Below are 23854 nucleotides of genomic sequence, written 5' to 3'. Positions count from 1 at the left end.
AGTGACAGGTCAATGAATCTACTCATTACTCATGAGAGGGAACGGTTGTAAGCTAGTATGACTTGGCAAGGAGGTCTAATTAACGGATGCATTAGAGTGCCGTTTCATTTTACCTTTTCCAGCGTGCTGACCTCGACGAGAGCAACTACGACATAAACTGCCCCCTGAAATGTCTATTGATCACCAGCATTCAGGCTGTTTCTCTCTCTCTGGCTCCCTTTATAAAGAAGCTAAAACAAAACGTGTTGCAGGTGGAAAGAAGATGGCAATGAATGAACACAGGAAGAAATGGCATCCATTAAGTGAATCTAGGCTGTGTGTGCAAGGTGGCACCCATTAAATTAATCTAGGCTGTGAAGATCAAGTGTACCACTATGGTATCAGATAATATCCAAAGAAAACAAATGTATGGGATTGGTACTATGGATAACAGCCAATAGGACTGGCCTGGGTGATAAGGAAGAAATGAATATCCCCATATTGTGATAAATCACGTTAAAGTAATTATTTCCGATATCAATATCAGGATATCTCCTCGTGTATGGAAAGTCACATTAGAAATCTGATTAATTGTATTGCCTTTGAACAGCATAGACATGTAAAGTGTGATATGAAACCAAAACACTGATTTTCAAATTATATTCCAGATCTCATTTTGTGAAAGAAAGAAAAAGAAAGCATCGGCCCAACAACCAACATTATTCACTGGAGTCAAACCTTTTTTCATTTGCAGCTTTTTTTAATAGCGCTGTGCCAAAGCATCAGTCCAGTGCTTAAAAATATGAATAACACATTCAAATGTTGTAGGTTACGTCTCACATTTTTCACCCCAAACTACTCATAATGCACCTTTAAAGCAATAACTCACTGATGCCTGATCAAGTTTTTTTCCCCACATACGTTTTTTGACAATGAAACAGCTGTGAACGTTAAGAGAATATAAAAAATGTATGTGACTCACCCAGGTGAGAGCAGCTAAGATGATTCAGCTGTTGAGCAGTTGACTGAACTCCAAGCAGCAGAATTACCTTTGTACAATCTGTTTTAACTTATGCCCCAGGAGGAAATGTGGTGTGGCAAAGTATTTCTTTGCCTGAGATTCACCTCATCATTTTATTTCCAGTTGCTGAAATTCATGGCAAAGATATTCATATACAGAATATATAAAGGCATCCATACACGAGCCAATTCTCCTTGTAAATAAGACATCCAATCATCATAAACTTGGCATAGTTAGGCTACATAATTGGCGTGATTTTGCAAACAAAGATCAGAGCACCCTATCTCTCCCAGGCCCGAGAGGGGGGTCTTGGTTGGTACCCTAATTGTGAAGTATAGCGTAATCGCTTTACCAGTTCCTGATGTCAGTTGACGGTAGGAAAATATCAAAATAATTGTTTGTGACCCGTCAACCAATTTACATTGACAAGTTATTAACACATTGTTAGACAATAACCAAAGGAGCAGGCAGACGCTTTTGAACGACCTCCGTTTTTGTTCTTATTTGTTTCTGTCCAAAAAGCACAAATCGGATATATGAACGCAAATCGGAGACAAGACGTATCTATCCGACATGCACATGAATGCAGAGCTGCTAAATAATCCAGGATGCATGCAATCTAACATATTTCACCAGTTATTAAATTAATTTAAACTAACTAGCCCACACAATAAGGTAGTAGTAGCTTTACTAATAAACAGATGAGGAATTATCTGAAGTCACAACAAATAATTAGCAAGCTATGGAAAATAAAAACGTAGAATATATTTGTATTTTAATATACATATATTTAGCAAACCCTACTTACATTACATGTTTGTGAAAGGAGTACAGTGATGATCCACTGCTCCTAAGGGAGTAGCCAAAAGAAATAATGATAAAACATTTCAACTGTCCGTATTGCACTTTTACGACGGTCCCTGCGCGCCCCGATGGCGCGAGAGACGCGACTGACGTCTGGTGCTTTTAATGCACTGGCAGCTGGGTGCTTATTATTATCTTATTATTAAATGATGTCGAGTTAATCAAACGTGTGAAACATCACCCTAATTGATTACCACATCAAAAATAACATCAAACGGAATGCTTTAGACGGGAATGTAAAAAAATCCACCTAGTAATATCTCACCCTCCATCATTCCCACACAGTCAGCCAGTGTATATAACTCAGTAATAATTGCCTCTTGTTTGCATGGGGGAATATCTCCAGTACGAGCAGTACAGTACACACACCATATACATTTCTTATTATGGCAAAGTAAAGTCCGATATGAGATGCCAGCATGTGATGCCAGTCTGCCACCTGAGCTATAGTGTCTGATGACAAGAGGCTTCTGGCTACTTTCAGTCTGACACACTGAACACAGAGCTCCATTGTTGCCATCTCAGCCTAGAAACACATTTATTATGGCACAATATAGGAATACGAAAACACATCAAAAGATAGATCTACTTACTCTCCGTTTACCTCCGCGAAAGGCATTGCTTAATACGTCGTCATGGTTTAAAAAAATGTAGATTTTTTTTGGTGTCTGTTGTTGCTCCTCTGCGTTGCAGCCGAATCACTGCTACTGCTGCTGCTGCTGTCTGCGGCAGCGACTTCCGGAGCATGCGCACGAATTGGGTGCGTTCCAGATCGAGTTCTGTACAGTCCTGTCTGTGTAGGGTGTCATGGTCAGGGTTAGCTGCATAACAGCTAAGAACTGGGAATATTCCAAGTTTAAAGTGGGGAAACATACCATTTGAACGGCCACCTATCCCCCTGTTAGGTTTCACAATCTCTGTAAAATGACAACATTGTGTTGCCAATTCATCCCGTATTGCACTTGTATCCTGAGTGTGCAAAAAGAAATTATTCAATATGATGATTCATTAAAAAAAAAAATCCCATGTCCAATCTATACCGTGCATAAAGCTTTAATCCCATTGGCCCCAAACAATGGAGTCAACTCAGTGTGTTGTGAAGGATCAGATTAAACCGAATATATATATTTATTTATGGATATATATTTAATAGTATTTGTATATCGTTTGATATCCCCTGTATATTCCTTGTACAATATGCACTGAATATCCCTTTAGTCTACTAACAGCCCATAATAGTTTCATTCTACCATTGGACGAGAACCTGGCGCCAGCAGCCATGCCCCTTGGTTCAAGTTCAATCGTGCCGACCAACATGTCGTGGCAAGCCCGGTTCCGCGTAGGAATACGTCTGGCGAAATACGAATGGTACTATTTGTTCACAGCGCATATATATATGGCGCAAGTAAAGTAGAACTTTCTTTTAGTCCATTAGTCTTTTACCCTCCAACCTAGTAACAGACGCGAAGCCTCACCCACGACGCACGTGTGGTGCAGTAAGGCCTACTTGGCCTCAGAATAGGCATTGAGACATCGTGTGGATTAATAGTTGAATTGTCATAGTTTGGCACTATACCGTCGAGTTGGACGTATTTCTATTAAGTTAATAATAGTCTATTATGTATGGTGCATCGTTCGGTTAGAGTTATAAAGTGAGCAGTACCCCCCATCGTTCCTGACGTTATCTGGAGTCTTAACCAGGCTGGGCAGACCACGTGTGGTGCTTGCATCCGAGGAGCTCCGGGCCAGGACGAGTGGACCTGTACATTGGATTACTTTACCCGGACGACGGCGAGCCTTCCACGGCTTGGATTATCTACATGCTTTGGGTGCTTTGATTATTCCATGGATAACGGCCAACACTGCTGAGTGTTGGAACTACCCCCCGGAGAGGAGTCCAGGTGAGACGGCGCTCTACCCCGAGTGAGGTCGCCTCACGTCTCTTCGCTGTGGACCGGCAGCTACCGTCCACCAGAGGGTCCAGCTGTATTCATCTGCGGACCGAGGTTCTGTGGGCATCGTGTTCAGGACTCTGAATTCTCCCAAGAAATCGTCGGCCAGATGGGATACCGCCAGCGGCTCTTCTAACCCCCCCCCCTACTGTCTTACAACCAGCGGGACCCCCCCCCCCTTTAGTGTATCCAGCTATAATCATTTAGGTACCATCGCTAGTTCCCTAAAGAACCAGGTTGTATATTTGCTCCCTGCGTAACCAGAGATTGGACATTCAATGTTGATTTACCTACGAATACTCATTTGCCTTACAAGTGCATTCAAATCATAAATGTCATTAAGTGAACGTTGTATATACCCTTTGCTATATAAAATATTCGATTTATACATTTGTGTGGACTTCGTTTCATCAGGTGGGAAAGTGTTCATCATATCTATATCATGTACTGGATGGCCAGAAGTTAAAGTACAAGCGGTAGTGGTTTAATAATACCATACTTATCAATACAGTCAGGGAATTGTACCCCTCAGTTACAATTGGTCCTTCGAGCCGGAGGGTAACTAGTGTAATATTAATATAGTGTTATTAATATTGAAATGGCCTATGATGAACACTCCACGAAACGGTCCTCCTAACGTAGAACGCCCGCAGCGCAGACGACAGCCACCTCAGTACTTAGAGGACTAGGCTGTCAGTCAACTACCTAGCCTTCGACAAACGGTAAACGCGGTAAAAGTAGAAAGTAAAATTATGTCTGACCTTAACGACCAGGTTTCCCCGACCACAGAGGCCCTAGTGGGTTCTAATGTAACTGACCAAGCTCACGGTGGGGACCAGGAGGGAGCTGACATGCCTTTACCCCCCGCCAATACCGAAGAAGTAGTCCCCGACCAGCCCCGGGAGGAAGACAACCCTACAGAGAGAGAACTCTGCACGGAAGAAGAGGAGGAGAGCGCCGAGGAAATAGAGCTCCAGGACTCCCCAACGAGCGGCTCACCCAGGAGCGGCTCACCTCTACAACCGTCTTCCCCCAGCGAAGCGGAGAGGATGCTACAACAGGCGTTCCTCGTCAGCCTGACAGCCTCTACCGAACGCGATCGACTTCAGGGTGAACGCGATCGACTTCAGGGCGAACACGATCGACTCCAAGCACAGCAACGGAGCGAGGAGGAGCACATACGCCTGGAGATGAGACGCCTTCAGACGGAAGAGAATATGGCAAGAGACCGGGCCGACGCACAGCGCGCCGCTGCCGGTGCCCAAAGAGAAGCAGATCTCACCAAGCGCGAAGCCGAGCGCGACAAGTTACAAGCGCAACTAATGGAGCAGCTGATCCTCAAGGCAACACCCTCTCCCTCCGCCAGGGGTTCAAGGAACTCGTCGAGACAACAGTCAAGGGCAGCGTCTCCTAACCGAGCAAGCGACCCTGAACTTGACCAACAGACCAAGCCTATACCCCCCGCAGACCCCCTTCCCAGACCGGTCCAAGCGAGACCCAGCTACAAGGAAGGAGCGGCATACACTGCGGAGAAGCTAAATAAACGACTACAGGATCTAGAGCAGTGGTTCCCAAAGTCGGGGTCGCGACCCAAAGGTGGGCCGCGAGCAGATTTAATTTTTTTTTTTTTTTTTGTCAGGCCACTGAACTTAGAAGCAGGCCAGGACGGTGTTTCTAGTTGTATTCTAAAATTCTATTATATTGTATTCTAAAATGTGACTATATGGTTTTATATTAACTTAATAAATAAACAAAAACGAAAAATCTACTTATTTCAACGAACATTTCAAACTAAATAACAGATTATGCACATAAAACGCTGAAAACAACCAAAGCAACAATAGTATTTTAATGAGGCTATTATTATCATTATTATTTTGCAACAAGTTAGCCCTTTCATAAATAGCACATATAAATGAATAACTAACTTGAACTAACTTAATAGGATTGAAGTGATATTTGGCTTAAAAAATCGGTCGCCTGGCAAAAAAAAAAAAAAAAGAAAAGCCTGACGATGTGCATTGGGCCGCGGCTCTCTGACGCCTTATTTTCTGGGCCCTGGCCTGAAAAGTTTGGGAACCCCTGATCTAGAGGACCTGATAGAGGAAGAAGAGGGAGAGGAGGAGAACCAAGCCCGACGACAGCACAGTACTCCACCGGACCAGGAGGTCCAGTACAGCCCAGGCTATACCCCCGCGGCGCTGCGCTACAGACCCCCGACTCTATTCACGGGTGAGCACGACGCACGACCAGCCCCGAGGAATAGCACCTGGACCAGCGGGCCATGGTACCCTGTCGGTACCAGCCCACAGAGAGGCGCAAGAGGAGACTCGCCTAGGAGGTCTCTCCCCCAACGCTCGCCGATGTATCAGCCATCCACGGCGTCATACATTGCCACGCCGACGTTTCCAGACTTCACCTATGAGAATCGAGCACAGTACACGGAGCTCCGGATGTGCTTAGAGACAATGATGGTGGATGTCGCTGATGAACGCCACAAGTATGCAATATTACTGAAGCACCTGAAAGTACCGCGAGCGCACAATATAGCGCTAGCCTATGCCACCTCTACGACCCCATACACCGCGGCTCTAGCAGCGCTGGACCAGAGATATGGACGTATATGGGATTACGTAATCCAAGAGATAAGGCATATTGATCGCCTACCCCCAGCAACAGACAATCGCTCATTAGACGACCTGTCAATCAAAGTGCAGTCCCTGGTAGGGATGCTGGGAGCGCAACGGGAAAAGGGCATGCATGAGCTATACGCCAACTCTAACGTCGAGAGGATTCTAGAGAAGCTGCCACCCGCAAGACAAGAGCGTTTTAGGCGGCAGAGAGACCACCGTGATCCTAATGGTCCCGAACCATCCCTCCTTGATCTAGCCGACTTCCTGGCGAGAGAAGTCAGCAGCTTACGACTGGATACGTTCGTGCGGAGCACGCCAAGCTCCAGAGAGGGACCCAGGAGAATAAACGATGGAAGAAGATCGGTGACTGTCATGCACCAATCAGAGTCAGCACCGAGCAGTAAGAGCCACAGTACCCCCTCGAGAAAAGAGAAGTGGAAGATGGTGTGCCCCTACTGTGAGAAAGAACACTGGCTGTCACAATGTGACCTGTTCACAAAGATGAATGCAGAAGAAGTGAGTCAATGGATAAAGTCCAACAGGCGCTGTTACCGATGTGCGCGCAGTCACATGGCAGCCGAATGCCGCCTAAAGAAAAGGTGCAGTCGGTGTGACGGAGCCCATCTAGATATACTACACGACAGTAACAGAAGACGGCCTTCACCTGCACCATCGAGCGGCACCAAGGCAAGTGTCATGTACATTGACCCCGCCAGCAGCAGCGGCGCCCAAGTGCTCTTAAAGGTAGTCCGTGTGACATTGAGCTACCAAGATAAAGTCATGGACACTTACGCCGTCCTTGATGACGGGTCAGAGAAGACCCTTCTGCTCGCGTCCGCTGCGGCCCAGCTGGGACTGCGGGGGAGCGAGAACCAAATGACGATTCGGACAATAAGAAGAGATTTAAAGACGATAAAGGGCGAGAATGTCTCCTTCACTATCGCAGCAAGCGGGCAGCCAGAGCGACGGTATAGGATTACAAATGCTTTCACCAGCCAAGAAATAGGACTATCGCAGTACACCTACCCCATCGCCAAGCTGATGGATAAATATGTGCACCTGCGTCAACTACCTATCCCGCTCATAGACGCCGCCACCCCGACCCTGCTGATAGGCTCCGACCATGCAGAACTCATAGTCCCGATTGACCGGGTCCATACAGGACCCAGAGGCTGTCCTGCAGCAGTCGAGACCCGCCTAGGATGGACACTACAAGGCCCCCTCGCTAAATCTCTCAACCGAACAGCAGCCACTAGCTGCCTCCACTCCAGAACGACAGAAGAAGACACCACTCTCCTGCAGCATGTCGAGAGGCTATGGACACTAGAGACAATGCCTTTTAAGAACGAAAAGAAAGATATTCGTTCTAAAGAAGACATTTACGCCATCAACCTACTCGAGCAAGGGACAAAGAGAGTCACAGTCGGCGGAGTGATGAGATACGCAACTCCACTCCTGAGGCGAGAGGGAATGCCCACCTTTCACGCAAAGAAAGACGCCACGGAGCGGTATCTATTGAACACAGAGCGGCGCCTAGCCAAAGACCCCGCTCAAGAGAGTGTGTACCACGCTGAGATTGAGAAGCTAATCACAGCGGGACACGTGACAAAGATTGACATTAAAGAGGCCGATCAGACGACCGAATCATGGTACGTGCCGCACCACAAGGTCCACCACAACGGCAAGGATCGCATTGTGTTTAACTGCAGCTACCAGATCGGATCCCAAAATCTGAATAAAGAGCTCTTGCCCGGCCCCAAACTCGGCCCCTCCCTACTGGGCGTGCTACTGCGCTTCCGCCAGGACAAGGTGGCTATCAGCGGGGATATCAAAGGGATGTTCCTGCAGGTGAGACTAGTGGAGGAGGACAAGCCCCTGCTGCGGTTCCTATGGAGAGAGAAGATCGGAGATGAGCACCCAGCCATCTACCAGTGGGAAGTACTCCCCTTCGGAACCACATGCAGCCCGTGCTGTGCTACATTTGCACTACAGAAACACGTCGCAGAGGACCCAGCAGCAGATGAAGAGGTCCGACACAGTGTGAAGAACAGTTTCTACGTGGACAACTGTTTACAAAGCGTTTCGACTCAAGAAGAAGCCGAGGCTCTCCTAATCAAGCTACGCGCCTCCCTGATCAAAGGCGGCTTTGATCTCAGGCAGTGGGCCAGCAGTGACCCGCACGTATTGCGCAGCCTCTCCCCCGCGGACAAGGCTGCCAGCAGCGAGACCTGGATGGCGACCATCCCAGGAGAAGCCCAAGAAATGACACTAGGACTAGTCTGGCGCTTCAAAACAGACTCGCTCCACTATAGACACAAACCCCTGACTCCAGAGCAGGGAAGGTCGACGGCGACACCGACCACCAGACGGAGTGTGTACAGAACACTCGCCAGACAATATGACCCGTTGGGATGTATTCTACCTTACACCACCAGGGCAAAGATGATTGTACGAGCACTATGGGACAAGGACCAGGGCTGGGACGACCCAATACCCGCACACCTTGCCTCCACAAGGAGAGAGTGGGAGACGGAACTCCGCTCACTCCCAGGCGTCAATATACGCCGCAGCTACTTCCCACCCACGGTGAGGCCAGAGACATGCAAGATGGATCTACACGTCTTCAGTGACGCCTCCGAAGTAGCCTATGGATCGGTGGCCTACTTGCGTGCCCAAGAGAAGGGAGGAGAGATACACACGGCTTTCATCCTGGCTCGCTCAAGAATAGCCCCACGAAAGCAACAATCTATCCCGCGTCTAGAGCTCTGCGCAGCCCTAGCAGGAGCGCATCTAGCCACGTTAATCCAACGTGAACTCACCATTCCGGTGCACAGAACAATCTTGTGGTCAGATTCCACGACAGTACTCACATGGATCAAGTCTGATTCATGCAGATACAAAGTCTTTGTGGGAGTCAGAGTCACCGAGATTCAAGAGTTAACAGAAGCAGCGAGCTGGCGGTATGTGGACACCAAACACAACCCAGCTGACGTCATCACCCGGGGAATGTCCCTGGATGACCTCACCCGTCGCAACATCTACAGTGACGGACCAGAATTCCTCAAGCTCCCGGAAGAAGAGTGGCCTACGCCCACCCCACGGGAAGCAAGTAAAGAGGAGGCTGAGAACAAGAAACCTATGTTCTGTGGACTGAGCACAGTCGCCTCCACAGACCCCAACATAGATGACTGCATTACCCTACAGAGTGCGCAGCTAAAGACATTCCTGTGGCACCACCCAGAGATTCAGTCCACCACTGACATTTCAGCAGCTGACTACGAAGAAGCAGAACTTCTTCTACTACAACGAGCCCAGAGAGACTCGTTCCCTGATGAGCTAGACTGTCTACAGGGAGGAAAGCCCGTCCCATCAGACAGCAGACTGCTCCACCTGGCACCCGAGAGCGACGCCCATAATCTCATCAGAGTGGGTGGTCGTCTGCGGAGAGCCCCCGATCTACCGGATGACATTAAGTACCCGATAGTCTTGAACAGCCGACACAAGGTCACAGAGCTGATCATAAAGAAATACGACGAGGATGTACACCACGCAGGAGCAGAGAGAGTCTTCGCGGAGATCAGACGTCGCTATTGGATACTTCAAGGAAGAGAAGCGGTGCGACGCTTCCAGCGAACCTGTCTAGACTGCCGAAAGTGGCGCGCGCAGCCCAGCATACCACGGATGGCTGACTTACCCCCCTGTCGCCTCCGACTCGGCGACAAGCCATTCCACTCCACAGGTATGGACTGTTTTGGCCCGTTGTATATAAAGAGAGGAAGAGGAACCGAGAAGCGGTGGGGTATTGTATTCAAATGCATGACCACCAGAGCGATCCATATCGAACTCCTTCCGACCATGAGCACAGACTCATTCCTTATGGCCTTCCGAAGATTCACATTACGGAAAGGAAAACCGTCTACATTGTTGTCTGATCACGGGACAAACTTCAAAGGCGGAGAAAGAGAGCTGAGAGAGAGCTTCCAAGCTATGGGCCCAGAACTTAAGACCCACCTCGCTCCATCCCAGATTGACTTCCAGTTTAATCCCCCGAACGCACCCCACTTCGGTGGAACCTGGGAACGAGAAGTACGTTCTATAAAGACAGCCCTGTACGCCGTGCTTGGGGCCCAGACTGTGGCGGAGGAAGTCCTAATGACAGTCCTCACGGAGATCGAGGGAGTATTGAACTCCAAGCCCCTCGGCTACGTCTCCAGTGATGTAGCAGATGTCGACCCAGTCACCCCCAACACACTCTTAATGGGGCGGCTGGACCCCGCGCTACCCCAGACAATGTACAGGCCTGAAGAAGCGAACGGCCGAAGAATGTGGAGGTACAGTCAAGTACTAGCTGACAAGTTTTGGAGCAGCTTCCTACTCCACTACCTACCGTCTCTACAGACCCGCCAGAAGTGGGTAAAAGAGAGAGACAATTTGACAGAAGGAACAGTCGTCATGATTATCGACCAGTCACTACCCAGAGCTATGTGGCCGGCTAGCCGCGTAAGCAAAGTGATCACCGGTGCCGATGGCAAGGTCCGAGCAGCTGAAGTGCTCGTCCAAGGGCGAACTTACACACGACCCGTGGCGAGGCTAATAGAACTGCCTCGACTCCCAGACACTATCGATGATGACCATGACCCCATGACTTTGTGAGTTGACTGACCCTTACAGCGGACCTTGAGTGGTAGACAGTGCGGTTAATCTGTCTCTGCTTAGCTAATTAGGTGGGACTAATTAGGGGGCGGCTGTTGTGAAGGATCAGATTAAACCGAATATATATATTTATTTATGGATATATATTTAATAGTATTTGTATATCGTTTGATATCCCCTGTATATTCCTTGTACAATATGCACTGAATATCCCTTTAGTCTACTAACAGCCCATAATAGTTTCATTCTACCATTGGACGAGAACCTGGCGCCAGCAGCCATGCCCCTTGGTTCAAGTTCAATCGTGCCGACCAACATGTCGTGGCAAGCCCGGTTCCGCGTAGGAATACGTCTGGCGAAATACGAATGGTACTATTTGTTCACAGCGCATATATATATGGCGCAAGTAAAGTAGAACTTTCTTTTAGTCCATTAGTCTTTTACCCTCCAACCTAGTAACAGACGCGAAGCCTCACCCACGACGCACGTGTGGTGCAGTAAGGCCTACTTGGCCTCAGAATAGGCATTGAGACATCGTGTGGATTAATAGTTGAATTGTCATAGTTTGGCACTATACCGTCGAGTTGGACGTATTTCTATTAAGTTAATAATAGTCTATTATGTATGGTGCATCGTTCGGTTAGAGTTATAAAGTGAGCAGTACCCCCCATCGTTCCTGACGTTATCTGGAGTCTTAACCAGGCTGGGCAGACCACGTGTGGTGCTTGCATCCGAGGAGCTCCGGGCCAGGACGAGTGGACCTGTACATTGGATTACTTTACCCGGACGACGGCGAGCCTTCCACGGCTTGGATTATCTACATGCTTTGGGTGCTTTGATTATTCCATGGATAACGGCCAACACTGCTGAGTGTTGGAACTACCCCCCGGAGAGGAGTCCAGGTGAGACGGCGCTCTACCCCGAGTGAGGTCGCCTCACGTCTCTTCGCTGTGGACCGGCAGCTACCGTCCACCAGAGGGTCCAGCTGTATTCATCTGCGGACCGAGGTTCTGTGGGCATCGTGTTCAGGACTCTGAATTCTCCCAAGAAATCGTCGGCCAGATGGGATACCGCCAGCGGCTCTTCTAACCCCCCCCCCTACTGTCTTACAACCAGCGGGACCCCCCCCCCCCTTTAGTGTATCCAGCTATAATCATTTAGGTACCATCGCTATAGTTCCCTAAAGAACCAGGTTGTATATTTGCTCCCTGCGTAACCAGAGATTGGACATTCAATGTTGATTTACCTACGAATACTCATTTGCCTTACAAGTGCATTTCAAATCATAAATGTCATTAAGTGAACGTTGTATATACCCTTTGCTATATAAAATATTCGATTTATACATTTGTGTGGACTTCGTTTCATCAGGTGGGAAAGTGTTCATCATATCTATATCATGTACTGGATGGCCAGAAGTTAAAGTACAAGCGGTAGTGGTTTAATAATACCATACTTATCAATACAGTCAGGGAATTGTACCCCTCAGTTACACAGTGTATTGGATTGTTTAGAATGAATGAGTAAAGACTCAATTAAATTAGACAGAAGAAGTTTAATCATTGAGTCTACACAGTCCTTGCTTGTACAGACCACCATTTAGACCCAACATGGAATTACTTGCTTATTAGTTATTCCACATTAACATGCTTTGAGTACACAGTTCTGATTCCAAATGAAAAAATATCTTGCTAAGTGGATCTAAAATGTTTAAGTCAAGTCACTAGGGCCTAGAACATAATATTTCATTCAGAAGTCAAACCATATTGAAACACACTCAGAAAACCTTTTCGCAGGACCTTTACAGATCCCTTGATTGATTGATTGAAAACTTTATTAACAGATTGCAGAATGGGTACAGTACAGTACAGCTCAATACATACAATTGTTAAGGGGATGCAGACCAGAGAAAGACTTTCTTCTTGTTTATCCCTGACACTGAAAAACATTGTTATTTATGGTTAACTCCTCTTGGAGGCATGACTTTAACTACTATACACATTGTTATTTATGGTTAACTCATCTTGGAGGCATGACTTTAACTATACACATTGTTATTTATGGTTAACTCATCTTGGAGGCATGACTTTAACACACATTGTTATTTATGGTTAACTCATCTTGGAGGCATGACTTTAACGAAAGGTTATCCTATAACCTAGTTATATGAATACTGGCTGAGCGTCTCGCTCTTCGCCATAATGAGATAACTCTTATCTCCTAGCACCTACTGTGCTCATGAACAAACAATTGCACCCATGCACGTGACTAGGCCACGCCCCAGCGTCCTCCTATAAGACGCCGGACATGGTCACACTCCCCCTTCCTCGGAAAAAAGAGTTTCCAAGATTGAAAACCCAACCATGGGACCTCAGGGCGCTAAGAGCGAGACGCTCAGCCAGTATTCATATAACTAGGTTATAGGATAACCTTTCGTTATATTATCTTACTGGCCAATCGCGTCTCGCTCTTCGCCATAATGAGATATGGGGCAGAGCAGACGCATGGCCCGACAAGTGTACCCCCTGAGGGCCTGCACGCCCTACTACCAGGGGGGAGGGGAGTCCCGTCCACCCGCCTGTCCTAGCGAAGGGGGGGAGGCAGTCAACTCCACCAAAGTGCGAAAAAAGGGAACCAGAAACCCATAAAAGCACACAGTACAGGCGGGACCAAGTGTGACACATCACCCCATGGCACACACCCACACACCCCTGCTAACCCACCGACAGGCGGGATGCAGGGGAGGTCCCAGACCTCAGAACCGCCTGGGAGACAAAACCCCCAGTCATGTCCATGAGGTAAAACTTAACGAAGGGACCCGGGGAGGACCAGGAGGCCGCAGCACAGATGTCCTCCACCGAGGCCCCCCCTAACATGAGTGGAGTGCGCCCTGACACCTCCATGGGGGACCTGTCCAGCCAACGTGTAGCAAAAAGCAATGCCCTCGCACAACCAATGTGACAGGCGCTCCTTGGACAGTGCCTTACCAGCGCGAGGGCCACCGTAAAAAACAAAAAGTTGATCGGCAGCCCTGAGATCCCAAGTCCGACTGAGGTAACCCCCAAAGCACGGACAGGACATGACAGACGAAGGCTCGCCTCTAACCCACTAGCGTGAGGAGGCGGATGAAACGCCTGAATCACAATATCCCTGGAGCGAAAAAGAGCTTTGGATATTCTTTGGCACGACGACTGGATTAGGCCTCAGAGTCGCACCGCTATTGGCCCGAATAGACAGGCACTCAGGCCGCACCGAGAGAGCACACAGCTCACCCACGCGTTTAGCGGAGGTGATGGCCAAAAAGAACGCGGTCTCCAAGACAGCAGATCCAATGGCGCCTGCTCAAGAGGCTCAAGCGGGGCCTCCGACAACCGACCCAGGACCAGTTGGAGATCCCACTCGGAGACAGAGAACGTTCCACAGGCTCAAGATGCAGAGCGCCAAGCAGGAACGTCCCACGAGAGGGTGGCTGAACAACGTTCCGCCCCCACACTCGACCATACGCCACTCCCCAGCGTAAGCCGTGGTAGAGGACGGAGCTCGCGCGTACCGGATAGCGTTAACCACAGAATAGTCAAGACGCATCCCCACCAGATTCACACTGTCAGCAGCCAAGCCTAGAGGCTGCCCCAGAACAGGAAGGCAGAACAGAGTTCCGCATGCCTGAGAGAGGGCCCGCGGTGACCATGGAACAGGCCACGGCGGGGCCACACAGAGCTGAATCAGGGCCGGGGACCACACAGCTGAGCTCCGGCCCGGCACGACCAGGACCAAGTCCCGTGCTCCCGACGTACCCGCCCCAACAACTGAGCTATCAGGTGTAAGGGGGTGAAGCGTACAGAATCCCGGACGGCCACGGAATCGGTCCCAGACCTGCCCGACTATGTCTGGACGTAGTCCCCACTCGTCAGGGTGAGGACCGCCCCACGATATCACACCTGCACCCACATTCACCCTGCCGGGGATGTGGAGAGCCCTCAGGCAGAGCAGATGGAGAACGCCCGTGAAGACCGTGACGTGTGACAGCCTGCTGCCCAAGGGGACCCCGCAGGTGAGGGCACCAGACCCTCCCCAGAAGACGAGGTCCCCCAGTACTGACATGGGAACCTTCAGCCGCTTCCATATGTCTCACACCGGGTCCATTTCCATACTGGAAATAACCACCTCTGCATCCTCCCCATGAAGAGGAGGCCAAGAGGGACCCCAGCAGCAGGCGCATTACGGACAGCGCCGTAACCGTCCTATGACGGAACCTCCAGAGCGCGCCGAGAACCCAACCACTTGCCGCCGCTCCGAGAGGGATGCCCATATAGACCTTGAGCTTAGAAAAAGCCCAAGTACTCCACCCGTTGACTGGGAAGAGGTCTACAGCAAAACCCAGGCTGGTGAGACACCACCTGCCTGGTATGAGACCTGGCGATCTACCCTGACCGGCCAAGGACCAGAACGTCGTCCAGGGCAGAATACACTTTATAACCCCCGACGACGCAGAGGCCCCAGTGCGGTCTACACGCACTTGGTGAAGATGCGGGGAGCCAGAGAATAGCCGAACGGCAGCCTCTGGTACTCGTACGCTAAGCCCTGCAAAGAAGAATACCGGGAGGAAACGCCACGCATCGCGTCCTCCTTTGGGACCACGACGATGGCTTGCTTCGCCCACAGAGATTGGATCTCGTCGGCCAGAGCGGTCACTGCTGTTGACCCTGACAATAGGGTCTGTACCAAACCTGAAAACGGGTGGGGTTGTGTAAACACAAGTCCCCGCCTCAGCGTTCTCTCCATCCACCTCGACATATGGCACTGCTATAGCCATATGAGATGATAATTCCAAGCGCACCCACCGCCACTTAGCGCTGGTCCGCCAGGAACCGTAGATAGGCGGCTCGGTCCCACCCGCTGTGCGTTGCCAACCCTGGACCCGCCAACCGCGCGCGCAGGGTGTCTCGTGGAGTCGGGATATCGGACCCTGACACTACCAACGAGGCAAACGCACGCAAGGGGGGACCCCAACAGAAGGGCCGGTTTGATACGGGGGAAGCTGACATCACACAGGGTGACAAAAGCTCCCCCACTGAACACCTCCCCAGCATGGATTGCTGAGGAACTGTTCTACAGCTGGACATACAAGGCGTGAGGTCCCCACATTGCCCGATAGGGTGGGTTCCTACACACCGTAGCCCTGCAGTGATATTACTACCACCCAAATCACGTGCGCCTGCCTGACCACCGCCGGTCTTCCGGCCGTAGGAGGCACTAACGTAATACCCGGCCTGGCGAGGGCGGGGCTGGGGGAACTCGCGCTGCGACCCCAAGGGCCTCGAGCTCCCCCGCTGACAACCTTTGTTGTTGACAGACACAACACCAGGCTCACCAAACACAGACGCAGAACGTGTGGCATGGGAGCCGCTTGACAGCACAACATTCTCACGGACAGACCCAGGCCTAGCCAGCAACTGGGTGTCAGCCCCTGTCCCCATGAGAAGCAAAACGTGCGCCCGCTTGCGCTTCATTGAATGCACGCGGCCCGCAGCCAAAGGAAACAAATCAGAGCCCTTATCCCGCTGGTGTTGGGGGGGGGAGTGACCGGAGAGCGAGCTAGACACAGCTAGACGGCGATCGTTTTTTAGGGCGTGCTCATCTAATGTAGCCGATCCCTCGGCCGCCAAGGCTGTCGGCCTTGCGATCACCTGTTGTCTTTGTGTCCAGGGTACCTCAGGCGGGGAAAACATGGCCGCTGGTTGAGGGCCTCGCCACAGCCGCTGGCGAGGCAGCGCCCTCACCTCTGGCTGCGCAGTGTGAGGCGGTGTGGGGCCTAGGTCAAATACCGCCCGCGCTCCTGCGGAAAGACCAAAGTCCCTCTGCGGAGAGGAGATCCCTGAGGAGGGAAAAAAACTTCTCTCCTCCTCAAGGGGAGACTGATCCAACCAAGATGTCTGTAAACAAGCGTTGACAGCATCCTAGCCCTCCCTGTGGTTATAGCTTGCGGCTAGGTCAAAGCTAATAACCTCAAAACCTTGCGCAATGTTTCGACGTCGGCTGGCCCTAAGGCCCCACCACCCGACACCATTTTTGACAGAAAAAACAGCAATTCGAACAATGTTGCTAGTCGCTGCTAATTCTATACCGTGGCGGTATAGGCTTAACAGCCCACCAGCCACCTGCCGGGCCGACTCGCCTCATGGCGTCTGCCGGGCGGGACACCGTTCCACCATGTCAGAGGCAAAGGACTGATGCCACCTGCTTCACAAGCACGGAGCACCAGTGGTGGCTGCAACAAAAGACTAATACTAGTGAAGCACTGCCTCACTAGTAGGAATGCAGCAACCTCCACTGTGGTGTGTACCCATGAAGGGGTAAATTAATAAATGAACGAAAACTCCACTAACACACTGCAGTATGGGCTAGCCCATACACACAAATGTTAAGGGGATGCACACTAGCCCTAGGCCTCAGCCCATCCACCCATGAAATGGTAAACAAGCCCCCGTCAAAACTCCCAACAGTAGACACCGATTGACCGTCAGCATGAATGGTTAAGAGGAGGGAAGACCTTTTAGAAAAGACAGCCCTCGGCGGGGAACAAGAACGGAGACCCAGCATTGTAGCATTAGCCGCACGCACTAGGATAGCTGGGAAAACACCCAAAACAGAGTCATGACGACCATGTTTTCCCAAATATCCTGCCCCTCGCACCAATACACAACTCGGCTGTCTCACGGGACAACGAGCAGTATCACAAATGCTAGCATTAATGCCTGGCAGCGCAGGCCCTACCTGTGCGCGACCTAGCCCAACAGCTAGCCGCCGCGCGATGTCCCTCAATCCACTGTCACGAGACGAAGAAACCCCAGGACAGGCCCGATGCGCTGTTAGGATGTGCCGAGAAGATTCCAGGGGCTGGTGAATCTCTGGCGAAAACCCAACATTTTGTAATTTCTCTCTGTATTTCATAACAACTAGTTCATGGAGTGCACTGCAGCGTCCATGTTGGAAACAAAAAAAGAGGAAGGGGTGTGACCATGTCCGGCGTCTTATAGGAGGACGCTGGGGCGTGGCCTGGTCACGTGCATGGGTGCAATTGTTTGTTCATGAGCACAGTAGGTGCTAGGAGATAAGAGTTATCTCATTATGGCGAAGAGCGAGACGCGATTGGCCAGTATGATAATATAATTACTACACATTGTTATGTTAACTCATCTTGGAGGCATGACTTTAACTATACACATTGTTATTTATGGTTAACTCATTTTGGAGGCATGTCTTTAACTATGCAGAATTTGTCACCAGAGTGCCTTTTATTATCATCCTGAAACATCCTGAAATCTGAGTTGTATGTGGGATGTCACTAATAGGTCGAACCTCTCATGGTCCAATAGTGGTAACTTGACACATTTAGCTTCAGGTACACAGAAAGCTGAGTCGTTATTGACCTGTCTTGAAATAATAAGCTGCTGGAAATTCCTTATAAATATAAATGGTTGCTTGTTGCTAATTTGCATATTCATAGATCCTTGCATCTCAATGAGGGTAAAGGTGTAGAGATGCTGCTAAGCCATTTCCAGTAGTTTATTGAACAATTAGCTGGAAAAAACATATTTATACATATTGTTATTAAATATAGAACATTCTCTAAGGGTTTAAAACACATCTGGAGGGGATCTCTAACAGAAAAGAAAAAAAATCATTCAAATTATGTTTACATGTGTAATGTGGTGTAACAATAACATTACAAAGCAGAGCATGCACACCCTCTCTTGTAATTAGATGTAGATTGATTGATTGATTGAAAACTTTATTAACAGATTGCAGAATGGGTACAATACAGTATGGCTCAATACACAATTGTTAAGGGGATGCAGACCAGAGAAAGACTTTCGTCTTGTTTACATCAGGGTCCCCCATTTTCGTTTAGGACAAAGGGAAGATCAGCAACAACATGAATACAGTCCTCACTGCCACAGCGTCCTCTCCCACTGTGTGTCTGTTGAGAGATCACATAATAATAATAATAATAATAATAATAATAATAATAATAATAATAATAATAATAATAATAATAATAATAATAATAATAATAATAATAATAATAATAATAATAATAATAATAATAATAATAATAATAATAATAATAATAATAATAATAATAATAATAATAATAATAATAATAATAATAATAATAATAATAATAATAATAATAATAATAATAATAATAATAATAATAAAAATAATAATAATAATAATAATAATAATAATAATAATAATAATAATAATAATAATAATAATAATAATAATAATAATACACTTTATTTGTATAGCACCTTTCATACAGAAACGGCAGCTCAAAGTGCTTCACAACAAAAAAGACAGGCATAACATTTGTACATAAAGTGCAGACATAAAATCACAGTTTTTCACATTTCACATCCCAATAGGATCTTCATAAGGATCTTCATGAAAAACCTATATATATATCTATCCACATCTGTACATACCTGCATAATTTTTTTTTTTTTTTTTTTTTTACATATCTGTAGATACTATATCAATATCTGTACATATCTCATATACTCTTACTAGTTACACTGCTGGCCAGTATGACTTACTAGTGTCTTTATACCTGTATCAATGTACATATTAATACAACTCTGTACATACATCTGATTAGAACTTTTACTCAGTAGTTCTATATAGTTTATACCCAGTTTAATCACCTGTACATTGTATACTACTATTGCACCTTATTGTTACATTTGCACTCTGGTTGGATGCCAAACCTATTTTCATTGTACTGTACCTGTGTGGTATAATGACAATACAGTTTAATCTAATCTAATCTAATCGAATCTAATCTAATATTTTAGTAAACACACAGTTGGAGCAAGTTCTGATTACAAAAGTATTTTCTTTACTGTCAGATACCTCAGTTACCGGTGTTACGAATGGCGTGTTTCGATAGCATATTGAAATTGAAATGATTTTATTGGGATAACCACATTGAGATACAGTATCTCGTTTTCGAGAGGGTCCCACATTTTGTGCAATGTAATTCAGAATCAGAACACATGGCACACAACAACAACAACAAAAAAATAAAAAAATAAAGGACACATACAAAAACACAACAGAACAAATACAAATTGTAAGAGGATATGTCTCATTATAAGAAGATAAAAGGATATGTCTCAATCTCCATCATAATAGGCCCACTCCACGGCAGTCACATGATGGTGCCACCGCAGGGCAAACAAATATGCTTACCCCGCGATGACACCGCCAGGCAGCCACCGCGAGAAAGGCCCAACAAAACATTCAAAGGGTGAGTAGAATAGAGGATGTAATAGATATTGAGCTCCAGGACTGGCAGGAGAAGAGGAGCAATCAACCCGCCCAACAAGCGCCCCAAATCAACCAATCGCCCCCCCCTGCCTAAAAATAGGAGTAGAGCCAACTAGCTAACCCGTAACACCCGCGTAAAGGACGGCTGTGCCCCACGTTTCCTCACCAGCGCAGGAGCCCCACCACGGAAGCATATACACTTGACCATAAAATTAGAACAAAGAGCATTTTTAAAGAGATAAAATGAAGATATGGATCAAATGTTCACCGGAAGATTGTTCCAGTCCGAAGGGGCTTTGAACATGAAAGATTTCTTGGCCATTGCTATTGAAAATGGAGAAACTGTGAAAAAATACTGTACAGAGTGTCTTAAACGATAAGTGCAAGAAAAAGGGACCATCAACTGTTTCAGATAAGCAGGATAGTCAGAATGGATACATTTGAAGATCAATTGCAGCCAATGTCTCTGTCTTCTTAAAGTAGGAGAAGGCCAGTCTAAGGTACAATGGTGGGTTGTGAACGGACAGTCAAGAACAAATCTGCATAGTCTATTGTAAGCCACATTTAGAGGTGATAAATGGGTTTTTGAGGCAGCTTGATAGACAACATCAGCATAGTCCATTATTGGCAAAATAAGTTGTTGCATGGTGGAGAGTGGAACCCAGTTTGCAGCAGACAACGGAGAGATACTTAACAGGAAGCAGGAGACGGCGTAGTGACGACAATAAGGCTTTAGGGCATGCGTCCACCTATCTCACATTTCCAGCTGAAAAACGCTGGCAGTGCGCCGGTAGTGCTGGGGTGGAGCGCTTGCGGTGAGAAAAATAAACGTAGCGTGAGCCTTTTGTAGCTATGGCAACGAGCTGTCAGTCACCAACCTACCTGATGACGAGAGAGAAAGAACTCTAGCGACAACTACATGACAGCCATCTTGTAATAATAACTTTTATCGTATTTTACTGCCGCGGTTTTGCACATATAGCATATTTTAATACACTTTATTGTATATTAATTATATATATAGTTATTGCCTGACACCACAGTTCGCCCTTTGCTTTTTATTAGCTTTTATTGGTGTATTCGTGTAGTTATTAGTGTATTTGTGCTTTGTCGCGAATCTCAATGGCCCGTCTCTTGTGGGTAGATAGCCAAGACAGGCAGGCAACTCCGGTGTCAGGTTACAAACAGAGTTTCAACTTTAAACGCTGGGTGCGGCCGCAGAAAAAAGCTGAAAGGCGCTGAAAAAAGAAGCCGACTGCAGCGCATTTCCTATAGGCGGCAGCATGCGGCCGCATACGCTCCCTCCCCATTGGGATCAATTGAAAAAAGACGATTGCGGCCATAAAAATGAGATAGGTGGACCAGGGCCCTTACTCACAACAGAAAACAAGGAACACGACTGACACAATGGTAACATGAAACAATGAACCAGCAAGTGTCTGCTGGCCCACAACACCTAATATACAAACACTAATTAGAGACAGAGGGTAATTACTAACAGGACACAGGTGTGGTAGACAGAACTAACAGAACACAGAGCACACAGGGGAAAACAATAACAATTGAACAACCTGAGACCAACAAGACTAAAACACATTTACAAAACACAGACAGGGGAACACAAGTCTAACAAAATGGAAATAACAACGACAACATAGACAATGAACATAACAAACATAAATGGCAGCAAATAATGTTAATCAAGTGAGTGAGCTGATGCCAGATCTGCCACATCTGGATCAGCCCACCGGTTGGCAATGTTGTAGTATGAAGGGGTGTATGGAAGGGGAGTTGAGAAGGTCCGACACCTGGACCAGCCGAACCGGGAGGAGGGTTGCCGTCCGGTCCCGCACGACCGGGGGAACCCTTACACCTGGCTAGTATTGGCATCTCCCAGCTAGTAGATTCAGTTTCTCACAGTTTGGATAAGAACTCATGTGGGTTATTTTAATTGGGGGTATGATTGACCTCCATTAGTATTGCTAACAAATGCTATCAAGTTTAACAAATGCTATCACCGGATTCATCAAGCATGCTCGTGGACAGATCTTCATGATTTCTTTTTTTAATAGATTGAAACGAATCCCAGTTTGTGACAAAGTTTGTGTTTTTTCAAATAAAGTGAACTGTTCCTTTAACTGAGCGTGTACACGGTGAGTGTGTTATATACTCGTACTGGCAATCGCGTCTTGCTCTTCGCCATATTGAGATATACTTCATCTCCAGTACCTACTGTACTACATGAACGAAAACAAAGCACCCATGCACTTGACCAGGCCCCGCCCCAGTGACCTCCTATAAGTCACCAGGCGTGGTCATACTCGCCCTTCCTCTTTTTCGTTTTCCATCATGGACGTGCTTTGCATCCCATGTAACTAGCTGTGATGAAATGCAGAGGGAAATTGAACAATGTTGGTTTTCGCCGGAGATTTTCCAGCCCCTGGAATCTTCTCGGCATGTTCCAACGGCGCGTCTGCCCTGTCCTGGGGTTTCCTCGTCTTTTGACAGCAGATCGAGGGACGTCACGCGATGTTTAGCTATCGGGCTAACTCGCGTCCAGGTAGGATCTGCGCCACTAGGCATAACAATGCTGGCGTTGGTGATGCTGCTCGAGTTGTCCCGGGAGACAACCGAGTTGTGTATTGGCGCAAGGGGCAGGATATCTGGGTAAACGTTGTTGTTTTCCCGGTTATCCTGGAGCGTGCGGCTAACGCTATGCTATATGCTGGGTTACTGTTTCTGTTTTTGATTCCCCGCTGAGGGCTGTCTTTCTAAAAGGTCTTCCCTCCTCTTAACCATTCATGCTGACGGTCAATCGGTGTCTACTGTTGGGAGTATTAACACTTTGGTCGCCAGGCTTATATTCTTAATATACCATCCTCCGCCAGCTCTATTTGTCTATGGCAGGGGTAGGCAACCCTAGGCATGCGTGCCTGCATAGGCACGCGGGGGCATTTGCATAGGCACAGGGGGCAGCAGTAAAAAAAATATATATATATATATATATTTTTTTTATATTATAGTGAAATATTTTGCACTGTTGTCGCATTTATCTTGTTGAAATCCTCCCACAGGTTATTTTTACTACCACATATTTAATTGAGACCCTTTATTTGTTTATTATTTCAATTTAGCTGGAAATACATTGCTACATCATTCAGTAACATTTGCAGAGCCTTATAACAAAAACATTATTACGGTCACCATTGTGACCAGTGGGATTAATCAACAAATCTTATTATTTATTTTTCTATTTCATTGAACATTGCACATGTTAAAAGCCATTTTTTTTTACTCAAAATGTGAGTATTACCAAGTCAACTTGTGTTCTTAAAACAATGACAATAAACATAGTTTTATTAGGTTGAAATAATGTGGTTGTGTACTTATTTTTCTGTTAACTTATTATGGATTGA

At 47.4% G+C, this 23854-nt stretch overlaps 1 protein-coding gene across 1 annotated transcript in view; it reads right to left on the bottom strand.

Moving 5' to 3' along the window:
• The window catches only part of fam222ba (family with sequence similarity 222 member Ba), an 80991-nt gene extending 78424 nt beyond the window's left edge, over positions 1 to 2567 (bottom strand). Inside the window, exon 1 of the mRNA XM_084320680.1 lies at positions 2458 to 2567. The gene's annotated coding sequence lies outside the window, so the exon portion shown is untranslated. The remainder of the gene's footprint in view (positions 1 to 2457) is intronic.
• Between the last annotated feature and the right edge of the window lie 21287 nt (positions 2568 to 23854).

The sequence above is a fragment of the Notolepis coatsorum genome (genome assembly GCF_963971535.1).
Source record: "Notolepis coatsorum genome assembly, chromosome: 8".
NCBI lineage: Eukaryota > Metazoa > Chordata > Actinopteri > Aulopiformes > Paralepididae > Notolepis > Notolepis coatsorum.
Note: the sequence above shows the minus strand (reverse complement) of the source record. Positions and strands in the feature narration are given on the sequence as shown.